General features: G+C 42.0%; 1 protein-coding gene and 1 pseudogene across 1 annotated transcript in view; one reads left to right on the top strand and one right to left on the bottom strand.

Annotated features, from left to right (window-relative positions):
- Positions 1 to 2,725, top strand: part of LOC147035315 (uncharacterized) — a 270,416-nt gene extending 267,691 nt beyond the window's left edge. Inside the window, exon 16 of the mRNA XM_085896724.1 lies at positions 1 to 2,725. This exon is cut by the window's left edge and continues 405 nt beyond it. The gene's annotated coding sequence lies outside the window, so the exon portion shown is untranslated.
- Positions 1 to 20,965, bottom strand: part of LOC147035311 (huntingtin-interacting protein 1-related protein-like) — a 993,771-nt pseudogene that overhangs the window by 723,632 nt on the left and 249,174 nt on the right.

The raw sequence follows: 20,965 nt of genomic DNA on the forward strand, positions 1-20,965 counted from the left end.
AATGCCGCAATTGTTGAAACCAAGAGCTAATGGGAAAAGAGGGGTTCGGTTCCTGGGCTTTGATAAAATACACATGAAGGTGGGCGGCAGCCAGAAATAAACACGTTACAACCAGGAATAAACATGTAAAAAAATATATATATATTATATAAAGCATGTGAACATTGAAATAAACATGACAATAAAATAAATACAGTGTAAAATAAACAAAAACACAAAACTTTTACCTTTTAAATTTATTACAAAACAGCAAGGTGGGTGAGGGTAAAAATATTATGTACTCTGACAAAAACAGAAACAAGACTTAGCTCGAGATGATGATGATGATGCTGATAGTGTGGAGAGAGAGAAGGTGTGGGGGTTAGAAAGATGCGGATGTAGAACATATGATGGCTGTTAGAGCTGGTAAACCAATCCTGAGCCACCTTAAATCCCAGAGCAGGTCGTTCCAGTTGGACAGGAAGGTTTGAGATTGCGTCCTCTTCCAGAATAATCCCGTCTCGTTGGCGTTAAAACCCCTTTTTCTTGATTAGTTCCATGAGCTGCGGTGGGGAGTTCACAGCATCATGGGGGTACCGATGCTGAATCTCCTAATAATGTAACATGATGTGGGCCGAATCTTACTTTGAATTTCTCAAACAAACCAGGCTTTGCTGGCATGGAACTTGTGGGTAGCCATGGTTGAACTGGAGCCTTAGGTCCCAGGTGCCACGTAGAAACGTTACTAAATGCGCAATGTTTTCTCCCGTATCATCGGTCCACTCAATGGAACATTTCTCTGTGTTTGGTCTTCCATCCAACTATTAATGGCTTTTTCCTCCATTTCAATATGAAAATCACGGGACTGGAATGAGACTTTTGCGCTTTGCGGAGCGCTGGTGGCAACACTTGCACGGATATTTGACTCACTTTTACAGATACACCAAAAAGTTGATTCATTGATCCCGTAATGGCGGCCCACAGATGCTGCACTTTCAGCTCATGCCAACCTATCTCACAACTCGATTTTTCCCGCCAAATGTCTTCACCTTTCTCTGCCTTTTGGCACAACTAATTGTGTACATCGTTTTACATTTGGGCTCATTAAAGATGGTGCATGAGAAACAACAAAAGGCTCCTAATGGGAGGTAATCGTACATGCAGATGCAAACAATGACTTATCTCAGCTCAAAAACGGTGATTGGCCGAAATGAAATCTCGTGATAACGAAATCGGAACACAATAGGTTTCCTGTGATTGCTCAAAACCCACGATATTTGAAGGTTTACTGTACACGTATTTTTATAGTACTTACTTTATACATGCACTTACATTCTTAATTCATATACTTTATCGATGTACTCACATTCTATATGTACATATTTTGTGGAGGTATTTGGTTGTAAAAGGATAACTTGTAATACTGGCTACCACCAGATAGCATTTATGGCCTTCATTAGCACATTATTACAGACAGAAAGACAGACAATCCAACAAATGGACCCAAGTGCAATACCCTCTCCTCTTTCTCGGCTAAAGAGGTGGGGTAGCTGTGAGATGAAGGAGTTTGCTCTTATTTTTGCATCTTGACAGGTCGTCGTCCTTCAGATGTAGCACAAGTCTGTGGGGTAGCATCCCCTGAGGGCACGTTTGTGCCGCTGATGCAATTCCCTCTGCTGGTTCGGGCAGGAATTTGAATTTTTTTTCAATAGTGCCTGCGATAGTTTGCCTACTCTTCGTGGAAGACACCATATGATTGTTAATGTCCCCCAACGAATGCTGGCAGATGGGATTCCCATTGAACGTCTATCTGAGAGATGGCACACACATTAATTAATCACCCTGCCTGTGAAACACCAGGATGACAGTTTATAGCTGGGTCGGGATTCGAACACAGGCTAGACAGCTTAGACGCAATACCTCCAGGCCACACTGTCAGCTCTTTTGGCAGGTGATTGTCATTCTAAAATGGAGATTGACCGAAAAAAATGGTGAGTTTGTGTAATCCCGTACAGAAGGGAGGAGCAGCAGCCAGTGAAGCCGCAGTGAACCATGAGCAGCCAGGTATGTACGTATAAAATTCATGCAAAGAGCATTATTACCTGCTGCGACTTATTGCTGTGAAATGATATAGATTGCCATTAATTACATCACAACAAAATGTTCGCATTTGAGATCCTTGCAAATCATTCAAAAGACAGAAAAAAATAATCTTGGATACTATTTTACAAATAATTGTCCAAAAAGGTACTTCCATCACCACAAATGCACAGTAATGTTCTCGTGAACAACCAAACAACTTCCCTTGAGGCCTTACATGGTTTACCAATATGGCAGCTTTCACCTGACGTATGAATGCTAACGGAGCCTTTCACATGTGTTCTGTGTGCGTTTTCAGCGACTCATTTTCACTAACTGGAGCACTTTTAAACCTGCCATTGCTAGCACGAAATCTGCTGCAAGTGGAACAGTCTTTTAAACATAATTTTCAGCATTCAAACGAAATGGTGTGAACTCTAGAATTGTTGACCATAATTGTTGTGTTCCTGGAAACAAATCAGAAATGTAGGAAAGAAGAGAAATATCCGTGGAAGATTGGTGTCGAGTTCCCACTATTTACTGTTAATACAAGCAGGTGGTGGTAGTGGATATACAGTAACTAACACACACACACACACACACACACACACACACACACACACACACACACACACACACACACACACACACACACACACTCTCTCTCTCTCTGCAAAAGTATTCACCACCCTCCAAAGTTTTCACATTTTCATTCCACCTGAGCTTATTTCTTGATGCTTTCATATCAGCCTTAATATATAGTCTTCACAAACTACTACAAAGTGATTAAACTAAAAAATACAGATAAAATGTGAATAAGTTAGATCAACAGAGAAAATCAGATGATTCTCAGTTGCGAAAGTATTCAATCCCTTTACCTATCAAACCCTAAATCACTTCAGTTGCAAATTATTTGTTGAACGGTTACAGAATAAGTGTAATAGATCTCAGCTGAATGTATTCAGTAGTTTAACTTAAAAATTAAACTCCTTGACTTATCAATGGAGTTTTAAGGTGCAACTCACTTGGTCAACCACCCAAACAAACATGAAGACCAAAGAGACGTAAAGTGGTGGAGAATCACCGTTCAGGGGAGGGTTATAAGGAGATATCAAAGTCACTCATTATCGCTTTGAGTACGGTGAAATCCACCATTAAGAAGTGGAAGACGTATCATACCACCCAAACATTTCATCAGGACAATGATCTGTAGCACAAAGCTAAAGCCACACCGGAGTGACTGAATAAGAAGAAAATACATGTTATTGAGTGGCTCAGTCTTCTGACAAACATGTACCAATAGTACACAAAGGTACCTCTCACTCACTGCCGATAGATAAATAGCATTACATTTATGATGATGATGTTTATATAACTTGTGTGATCTTTCAATATTTATACTGTTTAATCTAACAGCAAGATCTACAGTACATATAGCCAGAATACTGGTATCATTTTCTTGTCCTAAAGTTGACCTGTCAAAACGCAAACTACCAAAAGGAGTATGAGTAAAGAGTGGTATGACAGTTCCCAGATCAAATTCCAATTTCCTGCAAAACTTCAAATGCATGGCAGAAAGTTCCACTTCTTTTTGCCATGCAAAAACTTCCAATACACACGGGCGCAGCGAGGCAAAAAGCCAATGCCACCAAACAATATTTTCAAGGTCAAGAGGTAGACTCAATTTGAGTACAGATTGAACAGCCAGGTTAAGTTTACTGTGGATGGCATACTCTACGACCTGTCGTCCCTGTCAGTTCAGAATAACACAAAGTATTGCAGGTTTGGTGAAATTTGTTAAGTCTATTACTTTGTCCCAACTTGTTGAGAAAAGAACTGTTTTGACTTGATGATAGATAATGTTTCCTTCTTTGTTCTGACTTGTTTGGAGATGAAGCTAAATATCACATTTGCAGGCACAAAGGCGGTATCTTCTTTGGTGGCCTTTAACCATTCATGGTTCGAAAGATAGAACATTTCTCCTTTATCAAAAGGGGTGAAAAAAGTTATCTGTAGTATTATGTTCTCTGGTCGAAATCACCAAGTTCCCTTTACTTTCAGGAGAGGATGTGCTTCAGCCTTTGGAGTTGTCTCTTCAAATGAAGCATTTCTTCATTTTCTTAAAATTGCCTGCTGGTTCTACAAATCATCCCTGAACCTTGTTTTCACAAACTGTGGCAGTGCTCTAATGCAGTGCTTTGGCCAAATTGAAAATTCTGTATCATGATCAATGAAGGTGCAGCAGAGGAAGGTAATTTTGGTGATAGAAACAGTCCTTGATGAAGTCGCTCAACTGTCGAAACGTTTGAGCTGAGCCATAACTGCTGGCCAGTTGTGTGATACTCCTCAGAAAAAAAACACTTCAGCAACAAAACTTTTGAGGATTGTTGTGTGGTTTTGTTTTGGTAGTCGATGCAAACATGCTCAGGTTCTGACTGAAGAGGATGAGCACATTGATTTGTACACTCCATGAACAAATATGATGGCAGTGGAGGCCAAAGATAAGTTCAAATGAGAAAACAACATGGCTATCTGAAATTAGTGAGCAAATTGGTAGTGACACCACTCTACAAAAGATAACTGCATCATCTGCGAAATCAAGGTCAGAGATCTTGACATTCCCAAACGATGCACCGCAGCTTGATCTCTCTGACATCCTCTCCAGAATCCAGTCCATACAAGTGCTGAAAAGTGTGGAGGTCAGTACACACCCCTGATAAAATCCAGTATCAACTGAAAATAAGTTGGAGATGTATCAGCACCCTCACAGCACTCTCCGTACCAGTGTATAGTTCAGACATCCAACGAAGACCAAGAATCCTCGAGAGGACATCCCGATTCACTGAATCAAACACTTTGCAGAGATCAACATCGGCTGCAAGAAGCCCCTGCCAAAACTCTCATCTGCGTTCGGTGAGGACCCAAAGAGCAAGGATACGGTTGATCGTTGACCTCTTTGGTGTAAAGCCTGACTGCTCTGGACGCTGGTGCTCAAGCAGATGGTGGCGAATCATATCAAGAATTATCTGAGCAAAGACCTTGCCCAGCACTGAGAGCAGCGTCACCCCTCGGTAGTTGTTGCAGTCTTGGCAATCACGCTTCCCTTTCCAGAGAGGGACAACAAGGCCCCTCTCCCAGTCAGTTGGGATGATGCCTGTGTTCCAGGCAGAGCACAGAACTGTATGCAATGAAACGAGTACAGCATTTCCACCAGCCTTGAGAAGTTCAGCATGGATGCCACAGATCCCAGGAGCTTTACCCCATTTCAATCGGTTCACCACAGCCTGTGTTTGCACAAACAAAGGTGGAGCACAGTTGATTGGAGGGTCAGCAAGAGGTATAGTAACACCCCTGACATCCAACTTGACAGCTGGTGGATCAGCCTGGTACAGCCACTCAAAATAACTGGCCCAGCGGGCCTTCACTACGGACTCCTCTGTCAAGAGCCCACCACCCTCTGCTCTAACTGCAGTACACCGAGGCATGGGCTTGGATGAACGCAATGCACAAATTCCCCCGTAAGCAGGATGAGAATCACTTGACCACAGATGATGCTCTACCCCGTCACAGATTCCTCGCACATAGGCCTCCTTGTCCACCCTCAGTGCATGTTCAGTTTTTCTCTTCAGCTCCCTCAACAGCTCAGCTCTGCCATTCAGCCTGGCCCTGCGACTCTGATCAATGGTATCCAGTATCTCCGGTGAGTTCCAAGACATCCACCGACAACATCAAGGACAGTGGTCTTGAAAGCAGTCCACAACTCTTCAGGATTCCCCAAAGCACCCAGACCCCCCAAATCCCCACTCAGCCTGTTTGTCAGCTCCTCAGTTATCTTCTCATCCTTGAGCTTGCCAACATCCAGCCTAGGCTGGGATGATACCATTCTCCCAGATTTAAGCTGCAAGTTCCAAGTTGCTACAACAATCCTGTGCTTGGTATTCAGGAACTGAGCCCTCCAATAGACCCTGTAGTTCTGGATCATCCTCCAGTGCCCATCAATGAGCACATGGTCAATCTCCTTTGTCATAACACTAGCGTTGGCATACCCAGTCCAACGATGAGCCTGTGGGTGCTGAAACCATGAACCAACCACCCTAAGTCCATGACTTCTTACAATGTTATGGAACTTCATGCTATTCTTGTTTAAAGTTCCAGACCCATGGGGACCAATACATGTCTCATAACCATCCTTATCAGTTCCAGTCGATTTATTGAAATCTCCCAAGACTAGAAGAGTATCTCGCCTGGGGCAGTGATCAACCACAGACTTGAGCGTGACATAGAATGCGTCCTTCACGGTGAGATCACTTGCCTGTGATGAAGAAGTGACGAATCCTTTGTCTCATAATACACTCCTTGACTGGTGTTACCTCAATCATCAGTGGAGTCAGCTTATTGGACACAGCTACAGCAACTCCTTGGGCATGGTAACCATCAGAGCGACCAGACCAATAGTAGGTGTAACCACCCACCATGATCTCTCCGCAATCCGGTCTCCGAACCTCAGAGAGTGCTGAAATACCGATGTCCAAAAACTTGAGCTCAGATGATAACAAAGACAGGTGACCATCCTCTCTTAGAGATTGGACATTCCAGGCACCCACCCAAAGGGACTGCCTTAGGTTAACCCAAGGATACCGCTGTCTGGTGGACCACCCCTCAGCACCACTCCGCCACACACCACCACAATCTGACCCGTGAGGTTTACGTCTTGGTTTTCCTCCTATCATCAAGGAATGGGGGTCCCAAAGGCTTTGTCCCAATCCCGTCATCTGGTGAGCTGCCCTGCAGAGGGCAGCAGCATAGAAGGTACTCCCACGGAGTGGGTGTTCAGATTTCCTTGCACTTGCTGGTTTTGCAGAATGAAGTGTTTTACTGTGGCCAGAGTCGAAATACTGACACCAACCTCCTAAAAAAAAAAGAAGTAACCCAACTGCAGGAGGTAGTCCACAGGCACAGTTGGGCACTTGATATGGATGACAATTGGCTCATAAGGAGCTCCTCTGCCCTTTAACAGGTTTTGTTTTTAATCCTGCTGGATGTCCATATCAAACACCCTCCTCAGCAGAAAACCTGGTGGGGGAGACTGTTTCGTCGCCGACAACATGACCATGAAACAGATTAGTACAGGTTTACATGGTACCTACAGCAAGTCACAGATCTCATCTGGCTTGACCTGACAAGGAGCTGATTGTGAGAGGATATGATGGAGATGTTTAAGATAAAGAAGGGGACAGGCAAAATAAGTGAAGAATAATTCTTCAGCAAAATAGACAGCAACAGGACCAGAGGCCATAGCCTGAGAGTATAGAAGAGGAAAGTTAAAACGGCTGAAAGGGAGGGGTCTTTTACTCAGAGAGTAGTTAATGCACCAAATAGTCTCCACGGAAAGGTCGTGGCAGTAGATGAAATAGCTGTTTCAATTGGAATTAGATAGGTTTCATTTTTACCACCGATGCATTGGATTTATAGTGGTGCAATGATATTGGCAGGACTTGTGGGTAGCTTTTTGTAGATGAATGATGGTATCTGGTATTGATGTAATGCAGGCATGATGGGCCGAATGGCCTCCTGCTGCACCAAAGCTCCTTGTATACCCTTGAAAATATACAAACTCATGATGATTGGTGACACGCTATACGACGACAAATTCCTTCAAAATTAATAAATGCACATACATTACGCTGCTCGTTGTAAACAAAAATCCAGGTCAAACTCCAACCACCCACATAGCTCTCCTCAAAGAAGAAAGCCAGTTAATTGTTCAACCACAAAAACTCTATATTCCTTTAGCCACACAAAAGTGCCTGATGCGCCACCTTGAGGTAGATAATTGCATTTCAGTATATACATCTGATACACCTCCACCTGTCTACCAAATACGTATACAAAATTAGTAAACATGGTCAACAGCGAGTGGACAACTATTGCAATGTTTGCATCGGCTGTACCTTGGTGGATTTACCATAGGTTCATGAGAAAATAATTTATTTATTATTTATTGCAGAAATGATTTGCCTTTGTGCCGATTACATCTTGGCCATTGTAACCAGTGGTTGAAGTCAGTGGGGTGGAGGAGTCCAGCAGCCCCCAACACTCCCCCCCCTCCAAAAATATAATAAAGAAAATAGCTAAAGGAGGCTATTCCAGCATTTTTTAAGGTTTTCTAACAGGGTTGACTTCCTAGGTTCAGGAAATTAGCCCCTTAAAGTACGGATTTTAATTTTACCCACTGATGACAACATAATAGACAGATTAACAGACGATATGATAATGTAAGTCCTTGTGCCTTCTCTGTTAAATTTATACCTCGTATGAAATATGTTGTTCTGGTTCATACACCCCTCCCCTCACATTCATCCCCCTACAAAACTTTTCCTCTCCCATCTCTTTTAAATCTATTCATTGGAAAAATCAAACTAGCAAAGCGTCTTCAAGTGATTAAAAATTAATGCAAGGTTGAAGTCCCCTCTAGTAGCTGGAAGGATAGCTTAGAGGTATGCACGCTCACCTTTGAGCTATCTAGCCTTGGTTCGAATCTCGACTCAGGTATAAACGGTCATCATGGTGTTTCATATGTGCGTGCCGTCTGTCCGAAGAACTAAGTCAGAGGGCTCGCCTGGCAGCATGGGTCACCTATGGACGTTGAAGATCCCACGTTGTCTTACACATTGAGTAAGGGAGTTTCCTTCGGCACCCTGAACAAATTAAAAATTCCTATACCTTGATTGACTGCTGGGAAGGCAATGGCTCACCACCCTCTATGACCTTTGCAAAGAGACAAAGACAAAGTTACGAAGTTTTCTGCAATACAACCCACAGACAAAGACAAAGTTATGAAGTTTTCTGCAATAAGACCCAAAGACAAAGTTATGAAGTTTTCTGCAATAAGACCCACAGACAAAGTTTTCTGCAATAAGACCCACAGACAAAGACAAAGTTATGAAGGTTTCAGTCCTGAGACCAAAAGACAAAGTTATGAAGTTTTCTGCAATAAGACCCACAGACAAAGTTATGAAGTTTTCTGCAATAACACTCACAGACAAAGTTTTCTGCAATAAGACCCAAAGACAAAGTTATGAAGGTTTCAGTCCTGAGACCAAAAGACAAAGTTATGAAGTTTTCTGCAATAAGACGTGCAGACACGGACAAAGTTTATGAAGTTTTCTGTCATAAGACCCACAGACAAAGACATGAAGTTTTCTGCACTAAGACCAAGCTCAAAGTTTCTTCAAACTGCACAATTTACTGTCTATAATCTATATTGACTCAGATATGGGAATATCTCTTCTGTTCTGTTCGTGCGTATGGCAGCTTGGCTGCCAGGTAGCTATTTCTTGAAGTATGGCTGTTCCACTGATGCTGTGCCCCTCTACCAGTACACTAGTATTCATTTTATTGACCTTGGAAGGATGACAGGTTGAGTCGACCCCACCTGGTGTTAATTCAGCAGCCAATGGAACTCAAACTCAGGACCCGAGAATCCCAAGCCCAACATCCCAACCACTAAGCCAACACCAGGCCTATTTGGGAATATCCTAGCATGTCGTTTGAGGAAGCAGTTACTTGACTTTATAACTCATATTGTTGGTAACTTTGTCATCATTCATTCAGAGTAAATTAAGTTATTTCATTGGAGAGGTGTAGGCGATACCACAGCAGGTCTTGGGAGTACAGCGGGGCCTACATTACTATGATATTGAAATGCCTGACTTTAATAAACCTCCCATGGGTTGTTAATGTCACAGTAAAAGGTTTTGTTATCAATCCTGTCTTTATCACTTTGTTTCATCGGGTTCTGGGATTTCAGACAGCTTGTCCTATAATAGGGCAAGTTCATTTACTCCAATCCCACCTGAAGCATCTTAATACTTTACTGTCGTTTGAGTTCACCCACCCTGGTCTCTGGTGACAATGCATCCTCACCGTGATGTCAATGTGATCGTTTATTGCATATCTGGTATTTATTCATACCATGAGTCGGGGTTACTCGGCGTGTGAATCTGTCGCTTCACTGATGGGTGTAATCAAATGACCGCATGTTCTTCACAAACATATTGCATGTTTATCTGTGTCAATGAGGATGTAAAATGAGGTGAAATATGCAAAAAGAGGATTTTTATTTCCAACAAGTTGTTGTTGTTGTTATTGATTGGGTGCTCATTCCTTGTACATGTTTTTTTTTTCCTGTTGCTTCAAGAAGTATTACTATATTTTATTTTGTGTGCTCCTTCCATGTCCATTTCAAGAATTCCTGCTGTTGTGGAATAATGAATGTTACCATTGGAACCACAACATAAAAGTCCTATTATTTGCTTCTTCTTCTTCTTCAAATCTGGAAAGAGGGCTTTCAAGAGAGGCACCTAAAATTAAAAGGCATGAATTTGTGTTCAAAGGACATCAATTATTAGGTTTCCAACAGTACCATTTGTATTATTCCACTGCAGCAGGAACCGTAAAAGCTCGAAGTCTTGTTGCTGCTGCTTCTTCTTATTCCTCTTCTTCCTCACATGCTGACACATATGCTTACAATCATAGATTTCTTTGTATATGAAGGACTATTCATTTGTTATGAAGACAAGGTAGCTCAGCGGTTGAATTATTATAGATAATTAGGAGCGGGGAGGGGGAAGAGTGGGGGAATAGTGGGGGAGGTGGGGCAAATATATTTTTGTGCCTTGGCTAATAATCCCCCCTGTCTGCAGCAGGGGTCAGTAAACAACTTGCACTGTGGCACATGCACAGGTGAAAATTGTTGGTCGATTTCCCCCCCCCCCTTCCCTCCCACAATAGGGGATTTTTTGTGCCCATGACCTGACCTTGGGTACTACCAACACTTATGCAATTTATTTTACTACGCTCTAACAGGAACACAAACAACACCGATAAATGCTGTTTATTTATTATGTCAAAAAAGTTGCCGTTCATGGCTGGACGTGGATACACTTACTCCAATCTTCATGACATATAGATTTACATTAATGATTTAGACAGTGTGATTAAGAGTCGGCTTTATAAATTTGCAGATGACACAAAGCTTGGAGGTACTGTAAGGTAGATATCAGAGGGGGTGGTGATCAGATCCAGGAAAGTTTTAGACACTTTTATGGATCAGGCAAAAGATTGACAGATCCAGTTTAACGGAAACAAATGTACGGTGTTCGGGATAGGTAAAAATAATGAAAATAGTGATTGCATAATGTAAGGGGCAATCTTGGAACATATCACACAGGAGAAGAATCTGGGAGTGGTAATAGACACAGGGATAGACAGGCAGCACAGTGCAAAGCAGATATACTGTAAGTAAAGCATACAGGGTTTTAGGTTGTATTCTTATGGACATCCATATTATAAACCAAAAGAGGCAGTGTTAACACTGTATATGGCATTAGTGAGGCCTCATCGAGAATATTGTGTAGAGTTTTGGTCACCACATCTTTGTGTAGAGTTTTGGTCACCACATCTGAGAAAGGATCTGAGAGAGATGTTTGAGTTCATGAAGGGTGTGGACAATATCTCGTCCATGAGCCAGAGCTATCGATATTTTGAAGTTGACTACCAGAAATGAGGGACTAAAAGCCACTGTATTTTCCAGTTAGGTTGATGTCTGTACTTCATAAAAAAATGTGATGGACATCTCCAAAGAGTAGCCGAACACCTTTTTGGTGGCCATCTTGGAAAATGGCTGCCTCATTTGATCATATTTCTGAAAATTGACGATTACTTTTCTATGGCTGATCTGAAGTATATACAACCCTTAACAAGATACGTTCAGTATAAAATTTGGCACATGCCAGAATAACTTTTGTAAATATTGGTCCATTGGATTATGAAATAATTGAGAAAATAGGTCAGAATTTGGATTTTTCTCATGCAAAATTTTCTACACCGAGCATTATGCTTCCTGAAATATTTATATTTAACTTTTTGAACATTCAGACTTAAGAAATGTTTAACATGCAGATATAAGGCAAGTATGAACTTTAATGCTATTTTTCATGTTCAAGATAATTACTAGCAGACTGATGCAGGTGTCCTTTCATTCATCATCACTGTCTGATGATTCCTGCTGGTCATGCTCTGGCTCCTCATCATCACTGGCCATGTTGGAGCAAGTGTAACTTGCATGCTGCTGTATATTTCAGGCCGTTGATGATGCATGAGCTTTCAGCTGGCTGACAAGAGCGAGCACACTTGCATGACATCGAACTGAGAATTTCAGGAGCAGGGGATCCTATCATCCACTGGATAACAAGGCTGCCATCTTCACTTGTCCATCCGTGCCCTTGTCTGTGGTTAGGAATATCTGGCGAATTAACTGAACTCCGTCGCCATATGACCACCTGGAAGTTAGATCGATATATGTGCTGCAGGAGTGTGTCCTCATATGTGGTGGAAGCTGTGCTGATTTGAGCTCCCCTCATGTGCTGTGGAACATTTGTTATCTGAGTTCATTGACTTTAGTCACATTGGTATTGCGACAGTAAAGTTGACAAACCAACTCCTGAATGATGCAGAACACGTCATTGGTAATGTTCTCGCTCGTTCCAAGTGATGCAAAGACTTCTATAAACTACTGATCATGCAGGAGGATTTTCAAAGCCTTCATCTTTCCTTGCCCAGCAAGTGTGCTGAGGGTGTCACATTCAGTCCACAGATGAAGTCCTATCAAGGATTTGTCCATGGCAAAGCACCAAGGAATCATGCCTCGGATGCATCTGTCAGCATGCAGCAATTCAAGTAGAATATCAACCATCTCCATGTATTTCATCATAAAAGCTGCTACTTGACCTCTGTCGTGTCATAAAACTTTCAAGTAAGAGAGGAACAGGTCAAGAATCGTCTGGCAGGATTTGTTAGTGACAGCAGCATCAAGTGTGGTGTGCAAACGTTCAGGTGTAGCTCAGACATTACCCAAATAGTGTCATTTAACTTTGGCAGATCTTCAGCATGGTTGGTTTCCAGGCATTCTTCAAAGCCTGACCATGCTAACCTCAGCAGCGCTTTATGTGTCAACTTATGAAGATGGGCAGCCGGATAGTACTGTTTCCCTTCAAGAACCTTGTTGATTGATCCTTCTGCAATGACTCCTAATTCCACAGCCAGATCTCAAAGTCCAGCATCCCCAAACATCTTACCAACTGTGGACATCAAGTTGCAGATCATATGGAAATTCCCCATCATCAGCGCGATTCCCCCATATCTTTCCGGATGTTTCCATGCAATTTCTGTTGCCTTTGCATGCAGTGCCTGATCCACGACAACTGCTATGTTCTAAAGGACAGAAATGGACTTTCACAAGATTTCCTGGATGGTTGATAATTCAGTTGTGGGTGCGTTAATTGTAGGCAGGTATCATATCGCATCTGCCGTCACTTATTTCTGCGTTCTTCTTAGAATGTTGAATCCTGTCCATGAACTCGTTTTCTCAGATGTATCATACACGCGCACCAAGACTCACAACAGGTCTGTTGACGTGCTCTCAGTGCTGCACTTGCATGCGTTGCTGTCAGGTCGATCGTACGATTGCGGGTGGACTGTTCCTTTTCCCAATTACTTATATTGGCAGTTGTGCTCCCAGTGCCTTTATTGTGCACTTCTTATCCTTCATGGAGGCAGTTGTGACTGGTTTTGGTGGCGCACACGATGAGGATGTTGGTTGAACAATGACACAGTTGACACGATGTGATGTTCCTGCTCCACTTAGGACTTCTTCTTGCCTGTTGATATTGCCAAAGGCAAGCACTGTAGAGATAGACGAATGTACGCACATTGGAAGATATACTGTGTCAAACTCGACACTTGCTAGCTTTTCCATACATGGTGCTGTGTCTATTTCTTTTAAACAAGAGTAGGAATAGGCATGAAGACACACTCCTACAGCACACATATCAATATAACTACCAGGCGGCTATATGGCGATGGAGTTTAGTCAATTTGCCAGATATTCCTAACCACGATCAAGGGCATGGATGGACAACGAGTGAAGATGGCAGCCTTATTATCCAGTGGATGACAGTATCTCCTGCTCCCGAAGTTGTTCTCAGTTTGATGTTGTGCAAGTGTGCTCGCCAGAATTGTGAGGAGTCAGAGCTTGACCAGCAGGACTCATCAAACAGTGATGATGAATGAAATGAATGGACACCGACATCAGGATGCCAGGAATTATCTAAAATGTGAAGAATAAGGCAAGTAGGAGTTTTAGTAGCATTAAAGCTTGTACTTGCCTTATATCTGCATGTTAAATAAGTTAAATATTATCATAAATATTTTGGTAAGCATGAGCCAGGAGTAGAAAATTTTGTGTGAGAAAAATCCAAATTCTGATGTATTTTCTCAGTTATTTCAGAATCACTTGGACCAATATTTACAAAAGTTATTCTGGCATGTGCCAAATTTTATACTGAACATATCTTGTTTAAGGATGTATATACTTCAGAGCAGCCATTGAAAAGTAATCATCAATGTTGAGAAATATGATAAATGAGGCAGCCATTTTCCAAGATGGCCACCAAATAGGTGTTTTGCTCCTCTTTCGAGATGTCCATCAGATATTTTTATTTACTATAGACATCGACCGAACTGGAAAATACAGTGGCTTTTAGTCCCCATCTGGCTCGTGGACTAATCGGTGAAGTCCAGTTCTTCAGTGGAGTGCACAGTGGTTGTAACAGGGGTCATAGCTTTGAAAGGAAGGACGGTTTTCAGGCTGGGATCTATCAATCCAAGAGTGGTTAATGCACATGGAATGGTCTCCTCAGAAAGGTAGTAGCAGTGGTCCTAGATGAATTGGAGATATAGGGTTGAGGGTATATTGGCTTGTGTGGAGATGACAGGTAGCTTGTGTGTGGATTGGTGACTATCTGCCTGGTGTTGGCTTAATGGTTAGGGTGGTGGGCTTGGAAACCTAGGATCCTGAGTTCAAATTCCACTCGGCTGTTGAATTAATACAAGGTGGGGTTGACTCTGCCTGTCATTCTTCTGAGGTCGGCAAAATGAGTGCCAGCATGCTGGTATCCTGTGTGGGAGTGGCGACCCATCCAGGATTGTGCCCAATAGTGAAGGATACTTATTCGTCAGCACCAATGCTCTGCACAGGGTATGGTCCCAATGGATGGATGGTGACTATTATGGTGTTGGTGTAGCGCAGGCACGATAGGCTAAATCCTCTCCTGCACCAACTAAAGTTCCTTGTGAGTCCTTTTATGTGCACAGCTCGCTGTATTGGGCTGTCTATGCTGAGTTTGATCTCTTTTGGAGTACTGTGATTGGTACAATACCAGCAGGAGTCGCTATCTCTAATGGGACATGAAAGCCGGCTCTTCCCCTTACAGTTCGGTTGTGCTTCAATTACTTTCTGCTACTCCTTATTCGCCGAATACAAACTGAATTTGCATTTTAAAAATTTCAAACTTCACATTCCCTAACAAACTTTTCAGTAAAGTTTCAATCTGCATAATTAGCTTTGTTCAGTTTGAAATCTCCAGACTATGGTGGCCACAGGCATCAGATAAATTTTAATTTTACAAAGGTACTGAATACTGATCCATGGGTATAATACTTGTGAAAGAACGAGTTGCTTTTGAAGTATTCAAACATTATATCGCAAAGTCAAGTGACATCATATGTGCAACAACTTATTGAGAAATTATAGCCCAAGTCTTTGGATGAAAGGAGCACATCTTGTATTATATTTGTTAAAAGTTACTCCACATTCGAAATGCTGATAATGAGCTTTGTGTCTTCAATTATTCTCGTATTCCACAAACCAAATAGAGGACTTTTTAGTCCCCCACCAGAATCACCGGAGAGGACTATTGAAACCGGAGAGGAGGAGAGGACAAACACATGTGTTGTTTGCTGTCCGTCTGTCCATCCATCTGTCCCACCTGTGATTTTCCAGACTTTTTTTCCATGACCTTTAGCATAATCAAGTGAAACTTAGTACATGGCTATATTATGATAAGTTACAGAACAAATTCGAGTTTAAGGGCATTTTGTCAATTTTTCACAGAGTTATCCCCTTTTTAAACTTTGAAAATATCATGTATTATTACATGGGTCATGTTCAACTGCCCTGACTCCACCCCACTGCTTTACACCCATTGGCTGGACAGCTAGCCTGACTCCAACCAAACAAAATCATGTGCCTCCATTGCATGAAGCAGCACACATTGACAGGCTTCAGGCCTTAGCCTGGGTGTTAGTCTGTGGCCCAGAGCAATTGGAATGATCCCAGGTATAGTGTATAACCATGTTGTCGTATATATGCACATAAGCTGTTCTCATGTTTTTGCTTTATGTACCGTATATACATTGGATTATTACCCTCGCCGAAAGAGAGGGTATTGCATTTGAGACCATTTGTCTATCTGTCTATTTGTTTGTTTGTCTGCACAGAACTTTAGTGTTTTTCTCCGCAACCGCTCATTAGATTGAGACAAAATTTTCACCATAGGAGCGACTACATATGCAGAATGTTTTAATGATAATTATGATGTTATCGGTCACGTGGTGTTGCAGCCATGTTGGAAAAAACAGAAAAACTTTGGATCTCCATCTCTGAAACCGCACCAAAGAAAAAAAATTGAAATTTGGCACATCGTAAGTACTCCTCATGGGGAATAAGTGTGATTTTTAATGACATCATATGACATTTTTAATGACATTTTTTATGACTTCATTATGCCGTCATAATTGCACATGTGGAACGCTACATCCGATTAGGATGAAAAAATTTTAGGGTCATCTAGGGATAAATTGGTGAACAGAAAAAAAAATTATGATGTCATCAGTCAGGTGATTCAGCAGCCATATTGTTTCAAATTTTTTTTTTTTAAAACCTTCAAAAATCTTCTTCTCTGAAGTGGCTGAACAGATTGAGGTGAAACTGTATATACAGTAGACTAGGTGTAAGTTGGCAGCGTGTAACTCGTCATTTCGCCTAAGTCGGCAGCGTCAAAAAGTCCCGAATTTATCTCATGTTAAATCCCTTTGAATAAAGGGTCATCCCTCTGTAAGTCGTCATCTCTAAGTCGTCACTTCGTCTAAGTCGTCAGATGTTGTCCATTCCCACGTAATGGAAACTCAAGTAAATTACCACTCCTATCTCGTCACACGGAACTGCTGCCTCGTGAGAAGCCCGATTTCATGGAATCGTGATGCTCGCTCATTGGTGTACACCGCCAGTGATATAATAGGCTATTTATAACTGCGTACACACGTTGATCGCACTGCAGGCAGGACAATCGCGACTAAGCGTAAGCTTACAACTAAAACCTACCAAGAAAAATACGACATTATCCAGTTTTGCGAGGCAAATCCACTGATGAAGAAAACAGACATAGCTGAGAAGTTGGACATCAAACGGCAGACATTGAACGATATCTTGAAGAATAAGGGCAAGATATTTGGACAAGTGGAGAAGATCGTGAGGCCGGTGGGAAGTGTGAAATGTGTGTCCTTCGAAGATGTCGATGACGCGTTCATCATCTGCTTTCGGCAAATGTTGGCTCAGCCAAATATTCGGTTACGGCCGATTCGGCCGATACTGTCTTTTGGTGGAGGATTGCCCAGCCAACATCATGGAATACAATGACCGGTTTGAATCCTTTCTCATGCACCAGAAGCCCAGGAGTTTGAGGCAGTCAAACATAACGGATTACTTCGCGAAGAAGTAAAGGATCGATCGAGCTGAGTGTTGAAGTCCGATCATGGTTTTATCTTGGCTTGTTTTGTACATTACCGCACTCACTTACACATTGGCATTGAGTGGTAATCATCACCACGATGACTGTGTGTCATGTAATTTGTCACCATACCATCACCGATGGTATATGAGTTGTCTTACAGAGTTGTTCATTATCTTTACTTTTGATAAACTGATTCATGAATTCCATCTTTGCTTGATCACGTTCCAACTCACCAACTCACCCCCACCTATGCCCCGAGGATTGTGTTTTCCTTTTGGTACAATAGCCGGCTCTCACACATATGTGTCCAGGCCACGCGCGACTTCATCCTTCACCCCACAGTCATCATGAATGTTCGCATACGTGTAAGTCGTCACATTTCTAAGTCGTCACTTTTTTCTCGGTCCCGATGGTGACGACTTATGCCTAGTCTACTGTATATATATATATATATATATATATATATATATATATATATATATATATATATATATATATATATATATATATATATATATATATATATATATATGACCTATCCATGAGGAAAAAAAGGTTCACACATATGACATCATAAATCACATGGTTTGGCAGCCATATTGGATTTACACAAAAACCTATAAAAAATCTTCTCCAGAATGGCTTACAGATCAAGGGGAAACTTCACACAAATGTTCCACAATCCGTGGGTGTTCAATTTTGTTCAGGAATAATTGATAGGTCGCATGGTTTGGCAGCCATATTGGATTGAATAAAAAATATTAAATAATGTTTTCTCTGGAACCGCTTAATCAATCAACATGAAACTTCAAAATTATGATCTCGTCATGGATGTGGAATATATGTTTTAAATTTAAACTTGATCGGAAACATGGTCTGGCAGCCAGAATTATTTAATTTTTTGATCTGGGTAATTTTACATTTGATTTATTTATTTATTTATTTTGGATAAGGCTCATTTGGCTGTGCTTGGATGGGTTTGAGAGTCGAGAAGTAGCATCTGTAATGCAAATCCTATCCAGGTTCCTCCTGATGACTTCATCTTTGCTTTTTGTTTGTTCGGGTTCCTTCTGATAACTCCATTGCAGGACTGTACCTATTTGGTCTTCCCTTTGATTTGAATTGAATTTATTTTAATCCCATTCTAAATTCAGTTGAATAACAAGAAACGTCCTGGGTCAGGGTCAGGTGTCCAATCAAAGTGGGGTTGCAGTAGAGCGAGACGACTTGGTACCCGGTCATCACTGCCAGCAGTTATAAAGTTGCAGTTGTAATTGTCTCAGTAATAATTATGTAACAGTACACCAGCATGCAAACACCACACAAAACTACACAAACACCACACAAAACTACACAAACACCACACAAAACAAGTCCTGGTGAGGGTCTGTATTCGCTGATTGCGATTTTTTGTTTTTAAGATGAAATAGGCAAAGCCTAGAAACGAACAAAACACAGTGAGGTAGAGTTTCTTGTTCTTTATTTTTGGGGTTCCAGTATCAGCTCGAGCATGCGTGAAAGCAAACTCATTTTTTTTCTCCCATTTGCTATCCTATTTGTTTTTATTGTTTTCTTGTCGAACACAGATACCAGTAAATGAAAATTGCTTATGCTTTTATTTCATCAACTAGAACCAAACATTGTGTGTTAAGGAGTTTCTTAATTTTGGTTCCGGTATCGGCACGAGCGTGCGTTAAATGCAAATACATTTTTATCTCCTGAACTATCATTGGGACCGGTAGGGGACACGTATTGCAAAGCCATTCTCGCTCTTCTTTATAGAGCCATTCCTTTGAGGAGGCGGCATTATGGGATGTCTAAGATTGCACATTCTCTTGACTCTTCCCATCCTCCTGGTTTGCTCCTTCATGTTCAGTGGATAAATAATATGTAGATATGCTCCTTTACACCCTCTATTCCATGAAGTCGTATCTGCATATGGAGGTTAGAGACCACAACGTGCGATATTGAGAGTCAAATATGGTTGTTTGTTACCACTGCCACTGAAGGTGAAGGAGGTTCTGTTTTCACCCCTTTCTGCCTGTTTGTTTATTTGTCTGTCTGTGTGCAGGATATCTCAAAAAGTTGTGGACGGATTTGGATGAAACTTGGTGGACACGGATTTATGGAAAGGACGAATTGATTCAATTTTGGTGAAGATCCGAATCCAGATCCGGATCTGATAATTTTAAAGCGATTCTTCACCATTGAGAGATAGGGCCAAAAACGATATAGTACTGTCATACTGTGCAGAATGATATTTCAAAAATGTATTTGGCCCGAATTGTTCTTGTGGATAAGGCATTGTGTGGCAGAGGTATGCGCTCTACAGAGTGCCCTTATTAATTTTTTTATTTTTTTTGTATACGTTGTCGAGGCTCGTGTGAGAGCTAACACACAACACACAGCAAGGGGGCATGAGACAAGAGGGGAGGGAGTGGGAAGGACAAAACAGTGGGGAACAGAGACATTAGGAGATATGTGGAAGGGAGAGAGATGGGACGGGGAACATGGGGAATAGAAGATGGACATTACAGGGACTTTCAGGAAGGAAAGCAGGAAATTTGAAGGAGATGGGCTTGGGTGGATTATCAGGGGTAGAAAAGATCGAGGATTTGGATGGGGGATGATAAGAGGTGGTGGTGAACAGCTGTTTTGAAGGCCTGGAGGGAAGAATGGGAATGAATAGGGTGAGGGAGTTTATTCCAAAGGCGGGGAAAAAGAGGAATGAAAGAGTGAAGGTGAGCAGTGATTCGTGATTTTGGTAGTTTTACCAGAAGGGGGTTGTTGGCGGACCTTGAGTACCCTGCAAAATTGTGGTGGGGACAAATCGCAGAGAGAGCAGGGGGGCGAGGATGGAGAGGAGATGGTAGAAGACAGAAACATCACCGATCAGCCTGCGGTGATTGAGTGAGAGGCCCAAAGACTCAGCCTCATTGCGAGAGATGCCAATGATCTGACATGCCTTGGTTTCTACAGCGTGAAGCTGAGAAAGGTGGGAGGCAGGAGCACCAGCTAAAAGGGGAGAGCAGTACTCCATCAGGCTGCAGGCAAAAGCTTTATAAGTGGTCAGGAGCTCAGGTGGGCCGAGGAAGGACTTTGCATGATGGAGGATTCCCAGTCGGCGACTGGCATTGGAAGCGAGGCTTGAAATGTGGCTTTCCCAGGAAATGTCATGGCAGATAGTGAGACCCAGAAGCTTGAAAGAAAGGACT

Source organism: Eptatretus burgeri, chromosome 1, assembly GCF_056783735.1.
Source record: "Eptatretus burgeri isolate ZD-2024b chromosome 1, Ebu_testis_v1, whole genome shotgun sequence".
Taxonomy (NCBI): Eukaryota; Metazoa; Chordata; class Myxini; order Myxiniformes; family Myxinidae; genus Eptatretus; species Eptatretus burgeri.